We start from the raw sequence: 9,424 nt of genomic DNA on the forward strand, positions 1-9,424 counted from the left end.
ATACAATTAGGGCAAGCCTGTTGAAATTGACCAAACAAAGGGGATGTAATAAAACCTTGGATTGCAAGCATAATTTGTTCTGGAAACATGCTTGTAATCCAAAGCACTCTTAAATCAAAGCAAATTTTCTCATAAGAAATAATGGAAACTCAGATGATTCGTTCCACAACCATTTATTCTTAAATCCTTCAGTTTATAGTCCATATAATAAGTTTATAGCAATGGGATAGGTTGTGTAACCATAAAATTTCCATCCACAAGGGGATTAGAAGCAAAATCCAGCAGGAACTACAGAGTGTAAAAGGGATGAGAGGCGCCTATAGGTGTAGCAATATGGTTACATTTAATGAATGTTCAACATTTAGCAAATCACATGGTCGATTATTAAGAGGCACATCTAAGAATGCAGGCAACTGGGGTAAAGCTGTCCCCCTAGACCATCCTCTCTCTTCCCCGCTGGCTCCCACCGCCGTCAATCTGCAGTCATGCCCGGGATGACCACCCTGCAGTAGAGCGAACTGAAAGCGAGGCTTGAAGCGTTCGTAATGCGCAGTGTGGAAGGGATGATGTTGATAGTGGTGCGGAGGATGGCCTGTGTGGACAGCTTTATCCCAGATGCCTGCATAAATTGATGTCCCTGTTTTAATCTTCAACCATGTGAGATGCTAAATGTTGAACCTTCATTAAATGGTAACCATACTACTACACTTAGAGACACCTCACTTCTCTTTTTTAGTCAGTTGGGACATGACGCTACTTGTATATCAAGACATTACCTGTTTATCAAGTCAAAATTTATAAAAAAAATTTGCTGGTCTTGCAAAATGCTCTTAAACCAAGTTACTCTCAATCCAGGGTTTTACGGTCTAAAAATGTCTCCAGTTGCAGCTAACACAGTAAGTTCTTCCACTACACTTAATACACAAACTCCAAAAATGAGTGCAGCGCTACTGTGAACTACTTATAGGTACCTGCATTTGTGCAAATCATACAAACTTTTACCTAGTGCAAGCTTTATATACAAGAGTGCCAAGTAAATAAATAATTTCAATATATGGTTAAGGATAATAAATATGATATATAAAATGTTGTATATAAAAATGTGTGGTAAGCCGTAAATCAAAGTGACATGTGCATTTACGTCCCTCAAAAGCGACGTGTGCTAAAATGATCGTAAAAATAGAACCAAATATTGGTATAGGGTAGCGGTATTATGGATATAGGTGTCCTAGTGAATACAGGTGTAATAATATGTATACACTGACACCAATAAATAAATGCAAAAAAATATATATACTGTAAGTGCAATTATACTTAAAGTGACACGTGTGACAACCTCAATTTAAAGTGACATATGCTGATAGAACTATAAATAGATAATTAGAATCTTCCTAAAAAAAAATATATATATATATACATATATATATATACATATAAGTGCCAATAACCCAAGTAAAAAATTAAAAAATATTAATAAATAGAAATTTATATATACAGGGAGTGCAGAATTATTAGGCAAATGAGTATTTTTGAGGATTAATTTTATTATTGAACAACAACCATGTTCTCAATGAACCCAAAAAACTCAATATCAAAGCTGACTATTTTTGGAAGTAGTTTTTAGTTTTAGCTATTTTAGGGGGATATCTGTGTGTGCAGGTGACTATTACTGTGTATAATTATTAGGCAACTTAACAAAAATCAAAGATACAGTATACCCATTTCAATTATTTATTTTTACCAGTGAAACCAATATAACATCTCAACATTCACAAATATACATTTCTGACATTCAAAAACAAAACAAAAACAAATCAGTGACCAATATAGCCACCTTTCTTTGCAAGGACACTCAAAAGCCTGCCATCCATGGATTCTGTCAGTGTTTTGATCTGTTCACCATCAACATTGCGTGCAGCAGCAACCACAGCCTCCCAGACACTGTTCAGAGAGGTGTACCGTTTTCCCTCCTTGTAAATCTCACATTTGATGATGGACCACAGGTTCTCAATGGGGTTCAGATCAGGTGAACAAGGAGGCCATGTTATTAGCTTTTCTTCTTTTATACCCTTTCTTGCCAGCCACGCTGTGGAGTACTTGGACGCGTGTGATGGAGCATTGTCCTGCATGAAAAACTGAATTTTTGTAAAATCTTACCTGTAAAATTCCTTTCTCTGAGTCCTCCGACAGTCGCCGCCACTTCATAATCTTCACTAATGGGGACGTCCCAGAGCAGTGTAGACATGAGGGGTGGGAAAAACGCAGCCGCGCCTAAAGCAACGCAGTACCCACATCAGAAAAAGGCACCTTACCAAGGTAAGAAAACCAACTGGGCAACAGGAAAAAAGTGCCCAACAGGAGCAACAACCCAGGAAGAACAAGTAACCTAGGGGTAAAAACACCCCAACAGCCAAGGACCCAACAAGGGACCCTAAGGCACTGCCGCACTAAGAACTTTACGGCCAAAGGAAGCATCTGCCGATGCCTGAACATCCACCTTGTAAAATTTTGAGAAGGTGGGAACGGACAACCAAGTCGCCGCCTTACACACCTGGGCCACAGAAGCCTGATGACGATAGGCCCAAGACGTACTCAGAGACCTGGTAGAGTGCGCCTTCACAGGGAAAGGAGGAACCTTCCCCTTCAAAGCATAGGCTTGCACAATGGTCTGTCTGATCCATTTGGCGATGGTAGCAGCCGACGCCGCCATGCCCTTCCGAGGTCCCTCTGGAAGGACAAATAGAGAATCCGACTTGCGAAAGGATTTCGTCGACGACGGGTAAACTCTGATCGCCCGAACCACATCCAAGGAATGCAAAGCCACCTCCTTTGGATGCTTAGGCTTCGCGCAAAGCGAAGGCAAGACAATATCCTCATTGAGGTGAAATTCCGAGATCCTCTTCGGAAGAAAAGAAGGATTAGGTCGTAAGACCACCTTATCCAAGTGAATCACCAAGTAGGGAGAGCTGCAGGACAAAGCCACCAGCTCCGATACCCTGCGAGCCGAAGCGATCGCCACCAAAAAAGCAACCTTCTTGGACAACAGAGACAACGAGATCTCCCTGATCTTCTCAAAGGGAGCATGCTGCAACACGGACAGAACAAGGTTCAAGTCCCATGGAGGCAAAGGGTCCCTCCGAGGAGGAGCCAAGTGTCGCACCCCTTGAACAAAGGTGCTAACCAAAGAATTAGACGCCACAGGGCGTTGAAAGAGAACAGCCAGCGCAGAAATCTGACCCTTAATCGTGGCCAACGCCAAACGCTGGTCCACGCCCGTTTGAAGGAAAGCCAACACTCTCGACGAGTATGAGCGAGGGGAAAACCCCCTGGACTCACACCAGGCAAAATACGCCTTCCAAGTACGGTAGTAAATCTTCCCCGAAGAGGCTTTTCTAGCCTTGATCAAAGTGGGAATGACCTCAGGGGAGAGACCCCTATCCTTCAGGACCTGGCTTTCAACAGCCAGGCCGTTAAAGCCAGCGACTGGAAAGCAGGATGGAATATCGGTCCTTGAGACAGAAATCTTCCCGAAGAGGCAGACGCCACGGAGCGTCAACCGCCAGATTCACGAGGTCTGCGTACCAAGACCGGCGAGGCCAGTCTGGCGCCACCAGAATCACCGTGTGCGGTTCCGAGGCCAACCTGCGAAGGAGCCTGGACAGCAGCTGAATCGGTGGAAAGGCATACATCAGACGATACTGATGCCAGGGCGCCACTAACGCGTCTGAGGCGTTGTTAGCTCAATTCTCGTCAGGAGGCAATCACGATGATATTACAGCCCTTCAGTTGCTAACTTCCCCCAATAGATAATGGATTTCCCCTCCAACCAGCTGGGAGTTATGACGACACATCGTACTCAAACTTCGTGCAGTCACAACTAACTTTATTGAATGTGAAGCTCATATTTAAAGCATATTTGTTGAGCAGGAAAAGACTGCTCCAAACCGGTTTTACAGTTCATCAGTCGAATTACATATCAGACAGAACAATACATGAAAGGGCCTTTGCTTTTGCCATGCATCTGTATGTCAATCTAAGGCGTTCCCGAATCTGAATGTGTGTCCTATGACAGTCGCCCTGTCTGCATTTCGTTGTCATGTGTTAATGTAAGCAATTGTCAATTGTTTATGGGTTTGTCCGTAATTTCCATGCGCAGACTTAACTTTGTCAAGTGTCCCAATGAATGAATGAACAGGTGTTTACATGTCGTCTAAATGCAAAACATAGCTGTCTGCTGACCAAGGTGGATGAATGGCTGTCAGTGCCAGCTCGTTAATATGTAAATGCAAGGGCCTACACTTCATCACAGAATGGGCACAAACCGAAATATATATCTGAAAAATCATAAGGCATATTAATACAACCTTTCAACCCAACCTTTGATCCCAGCTTATTCATAACGGTGGGATCACTTAGAGTCTCTGAATAGCACAAAACAGGTGACATTATTCCAAGGTGTATGTAGGCTGGTGACTTGGTTGTGTGCACATAGGGATATAACTTCTTAGAATTCTATTAAATCAAAACAGACATGATCAATGGGGAGGGCCATAGCTTGCAAGAGTCCATGGTCTGAAAAATCCAACTCCATTGTTATGGCGATAAAGTCACTACAAATAGACCATGGCAGCACATACCACCTGTTGACGATGGCATGTGATTTTTCAACATGTCCTAAGGCCTTTTCCAGGAAAGGGCAAAAAATAAACCTCCCGTTTTTTTTAATGAGAGGAAAAAAATTCCCTTTCAACCCTCGTTCAGAGTGGTCAGACCAAGTCCCTGGTGGCTATAACGAAAAAACAATGTCCTTTGTGTCCAATCGGCTTGACTTCGACTGTAAAAGTGGAGACATGAATGTCTCGTGTCTCTCTCCTTTCCTGGGGTGAGCAAGGGCAAAATGAGGAGAGGTTCTCGGGTGGTGAGCACATGTTGCAAGTAACTAGACAGTGGCTACTAGTGCTCAGCTTGCTACAAAGAGTACCACTGTCGCACGAATGCGAAGTCTTCCAGGAGTAGGGGTGTCCACTGGCATTGTACCAATGCGTCTGTCTAGATCCAGCTGGAATTCGTCTGGTGCTTGTCGTCACAATCTCCAATGATTCGGCTGGTGCTCGTCACAATCTCCAATGATTCGGCTGGTGCTCGTCACAATCTCCGGTAAGTTGTCGTGGGGTCCAGGGGTGGGGCTTCCGTCTGTCGCGATGCGTGGATCCAAGCCGGGGAGTCGTCTGTCAGTACCGCTGTTCTGGTCACTGCTTGAACCGTTGCAGGAGGTCCGTAGGGTCAGTCTAGCGACGTCAGCTTATGGAGGGGCCTTCACCAGGATTCTGTCACCAGGCTTGAATGGGTGGGTTGGTGCACCTGTTGGCAAAGGAGATGAGAGTGAGAGATCACCATAATCACTGTTTAATTTTTCAATTAATTAATTCTGCCACATTTTCCTCTGGCAAAATCTCTAGATATGAGAATAAATGGACTCATGGGGTTGAGACAGGTCTGAAGTCATTCTGACTTTAGCAAGAATAGCAGGTAAGTACAGAGACAAAAATACAAGTTTTACAAGAATGGCAGGAGTATTTTGTGCCACTGGGCGTCTGGCCTATAGACAGGCAGCAAAAATAAATGCTAGTGAAACTACTCGCAGCACTGGGGTTTAGGGCCTACAGGAAGGCAGGTAACAGGAAGGATACTTAATGGCACTGTTTTGGGAGAACACAGCATGTCTACACATGCAACAATGGTGGGGGCCCTTGGAGGGGTTGAACTGCCTTGTATTCCTCCAAAGGTGGAAATGGGTTAAATTGCAGTCCTCTGACTCACCCAAGCAGGAAGCTACCTAGAACTGAGTATCCCTTGCATGGCTAAGATGCTGTGATCACTGAACAACAGGGAGTGAAATTCAAGCTGTCTTGTGTACATGGACACATAGAGACACACAAAACAGCTAGAAGTCAGTACTCATGCAAACATAAATTTATAAGAGATTGCACAGTTTGCTTGGTGACACCTGACCAGGAAATTGAAACCCAAATAGCCTTGGAGACACAAAATCTGACTTCAAGGACCATTCATATGCAAAACCTGGGCAGTGAGTCACTTTTTGGATGAAAAGAGATCAACTAATTGAATTCACCGCAGGAGGTTACCTTTAAAATTTTATCAGAGTAGTAACGCTGGCATAAATTCATTTTAATTCTTAGCATACTATCAACAATCCAACCACTTCTATCCTATTTTTTTTTTTTTTTTGAATGACAGCTTTCTCTTCTACTATTTAACAATACAGATTTCACATACTGCACATCTGATAACGTGCTGTGACATATAAATGACAATCAGCTCACTAGTTTCCAGATTTACATATGGTATACGTACACAAATCTGTAAAATTTCATTTGTATCCAAGATTATTATATAAGAGTAGTACTACAGTATCTGCCTGAGCACATTATCCCATACCAATAATCTTGTCAAGAGAAAAGGTAGTAAAAGCATAAGTGCATAAATTCAAAAATTAGTGTCTAGCACCAGAATACAAAAGTATGTACCAATATACCAAAGGAAAACTCTAAAAAAAGACCAGAGATGCTTAATTATCTAAAGCATAGCACCTCATTTATGCCAGAGCTCATATATGTCAAATTTAGAACACATCAAATATCTGACACCCAATAAATAGAAACTTTCTAACACCCATAAAAACAGTCTAATCAATCAGAAAAAAATCAATTTGGAAACAATACTCCCATGAGGTTGGTTGTTGTTGAAGGCTGTGCTTGGTCGTTCTGAAAATCTCAAATTTCACTTATCTGAGGAATAAGCATCAGAAAGGTTTAGTAACAAAACATTTTACTTTTCCTCCTAAAAATAAACCAACGGTTAGAGGAATTGAGCATACAGTACGCATATCAAACATTTCCCTTCCTAACAGTGCACTTTTCTAATACCAAAAATTGTTGACGTCAAATTAATTATTACCACGTGGATTTCTATATTTTTTTGTTATTATTATGGTATACCATAAACTTAAAGAAAAAAATTATTATTGTTCACCATGGTTGAAAAAAAATGAGCAGCTCAAAACATTAGTAATTTCTCATTTGAAATACAAGAACCCATACGTCACCCATTCTTCACCAATTCGGAACATTCCTTAAAACTTGTTTTCTCTACAAGGCAAAACTGATTGTTAATTTGTATGACAATACAGCTGTTTACAATTCTTCTTTCTATTACCTGTGTCACAGACCGAAAGAGGTGGGGGGGGAGGGGGGTTTGTTTGCTAAAAGGGCACTTAGAAAATATATACTTTTTTTTTTTTAAAAAGCCAGTGATAAAGAAAGAAAAGTTGGTGACACAAAACCTTAATGATGAAAGTTCAAAATTGCTTACGATTTTTAAGGATAGAAATACAATTTTAGTCCTTAAGGTCACACTTTACACACCAAATATATATTTCCTTGCTTCTAAAAGCTGCCATGACCAGCATAGTACGGCAAAATCACATCACTTTTAAAACATAAGTAATAACCACAAAACAAATTATTATGCAACCAATATTCATTTAGTGTTATGAAATGCTTTGCTTGATACAGCACCTTTAGGAACAGTGTTAAAACGAACACAACATAACGATTCATGGATCTAAGGTTGCCCATACACGATACAATTTTCATACAATCTTCCTAAACGTAAATTTCATCATTTTCTCGGAATTCTCCTTACCTTGAAAATTTCCCATTATCTTAAGCTCAGAATACAAAGTGAGATCAGCTGAGTTTGAAGGTTTATATCTCTATGGGTAGTGACATCAGTGTTTTATACTTTATTGGAAAAACCTAGTTTCCCAATTTATGTGGTTTGCTGCGCCTAAATAATCAGATTTATACATATCCAACTCATGGTCTGCTGATTAACTATCCTTGGTGGGCAAGACTATACCTTCAAGCTCAGCTTAATATCACATACAATCTCCACATACATCTATACAATGGCATGCAATCTTATATAACGACTAAATACACTTAAGTGTCTATACAAATATATACAAGGTTTTGGAGGGGGAATCCACCATCACACACAGTACTGCTTTGTAACCGGGTTCCAGACCCCATTTTATCTTTGGCGCTCCAAGCGCTGGAGTATCAAACCCCATCTTTGGGAATTTCAGATTCCCGGGAGTTGCTAAAATTAGCGGTTAACTGGGTACCGTTTATCTGCTCTGACAGTATAGGGTAGTAATAATAATAATAGAAAATATAATCACTTACCCCATACTGTGTTTTGGCAGATCTCACTTTCTGACACTAAACTGTTAGCTCAATTCTCGTCAGGAGGCAATCACGATGATATTACAGCCCTTCAGTTGCTAACTTCCCCCAATAGATAATGGATTTCCCCTCCAACCAGCTGGGAGTTATGACGACACATCGTACTCAAACTTCGTGCAGTCACAACTAACTTTATTGAATGTGAAGCTCATATTTAAAGCATATTTGTTGAGCAGGAAAAGACTGCTCCAAACCGGTTTTACAGTTCATCAGTCGAATTACATATCAGACAGAACAATACATGAAAGGGCCTTTGCTTTTGCCATGCATCTGTATGTCAATCTAAGGCGTTCCCAAATCTGAATGTGTGTCCTATGACAGTCGCCCTGTCTGCATTTCGTTGTCATGTGTTAATGTAAGCAATTGTCAATTGTTTATGGGTTTGTCCGTAATTTCCATGCGCAGACTTAACTTTGTCAAGTGTCCCAATGAATGAATGAACAGGTGTTTACATGTCGTCTAAATGCAAAACATAGCTGTCTGCTGACCAAGGTGGATGAATGGCTGTCAGTGCCAGCTCGTTAATATGTAAATGCAAGGGCCTACACTTCATCACAGAATGGGCACAAACCGAAATATATATCTGAAAAATCATAAGGCATATTAATACAACCTTTCAGGCGTCTGCCCGAGGATCGCGCGTCCTTGCCACGAACCTTTCCACCTTGTTGCTTAGACGAGACGCGAACAGGTCCACATCTGGAGAACCCCACTTCGCGCACAGCATCTGAAAGACATCCGGGTGAAGGGACCATTCCCCCTGGTCCAGGGTTTGGCGACTCAGATAGTCCGCCTGCCAGTTCTCCACCCCCGGAATGTGAACTGCAGATATCGCCGGGACGTGCGTCTCGGCCCAAGACAGAATGTCGGCTACTTCCCGAGCCGCTCGGGCACTCCTGGTGCCCCCTTGGTGGTTGATGTAGGCCACCGCTGTGGCATTGTCCATCTGCACCCGAACCGGACGACCCTGAAGTCAGTCCGTCCAATGCAGAAGGCAAAGATTTATCGCTCGTAATTCCAGAATGTTGATCGGAAGGGAGGATTCCTCCTCCGACCAAGTTCCCTGGGCGGACAGAACGCCCAGAACACCACCC

This window comes from Pelophylax lessonae (assembly GCF_965119305.1).
Source record: "Pelophylax lessonae genome assembly, chromosome: 2".
NCBI classification, from domain to species: Eukaryota; Metazoa; Chordata; class Amphibia; order Anura; family Ranidae; genus Pelophylax; species Pelophylax lessonae.